Source organism: Gekko japonicus, unplaced genomic scaffold, assembly GCF_001447785.1.
Source record: "Gekko japonicus isolate JY-2015 unplaced genomic scaffold, Gekko_japonicus_V1.1 scaffold424, whole genome shotgun sequence".
NCBI lineage: Eukaryota > Metazoa > Chordata > Lepidosauria > Squamata > Gekkonidae > Gekko > Gekko japonicus.
Window position 1 is genome coordinate 326,096 of NW_015165247.1, and position 440 is coordinate 326,535.

Sequence of the window (440 nt, forward strand, 5' to 3'; positions counted from 1 at the left end):
ATCTCCCAGGAGCCCCCGGGGCAACGGGGCGGTGGGGGGGCAGTTGGGGGTGCTTGGCGGGGGCGGAGGACCCCGGGGGTGCCCGCGGGAGTGCCTGCGCGCTCGAGTTCGCCTTACCTCATCTGCGGCTGCGGGAGGCCCGGGGCGGCCGGCTGGCTGCCCCTCTCCCTTCCTCCCTGGCCCGGCTTCGGCCACCGTCGCCGCCTCCTCCGCGCTTGGTCGCGGCTGCTGCAGGCCCCGGCGTCGGGGCTGCCCTGGGCGCTGCCTGAGGGGGCCTTCCTTCCTTCCCTCCCCGAGAGGGAAGGAGTCACTACCCAAAAAAAATCCTCCACTACCCCGCGATGAGGGCCACCCCCAAGAATTCCTTCCTGCCCCCAAAGTTCAGATTTTTTTTTTTACTCCACCCCCCCTTTTAGGAGACGAAAGACCCCTCTCCCCCC

General features: G+C 69.3%; 1 protein-coding gene across 1 annotated transcript in view; it reads right to left on the minus strand.

Moving 5' to 3' along the window:
• Window positions 1-306, minus strand: part of PI4KB (phosphatidylinositol 4-kinase, catalytic, beta) — a 92,677-nt gene extending 92,371 nt beyond the window's left edge. The window contains exon 1 of the mRNA XM_015410092.1: window positions 118-306. The gene's annotated coding sequence lies outside the window, so the exon portion shown is untranslated. The remainder of the gene's footprint in view (window positions 1-117) is intronic.
• Window positions 307-440: the final 134 nt, after the last annotated feature.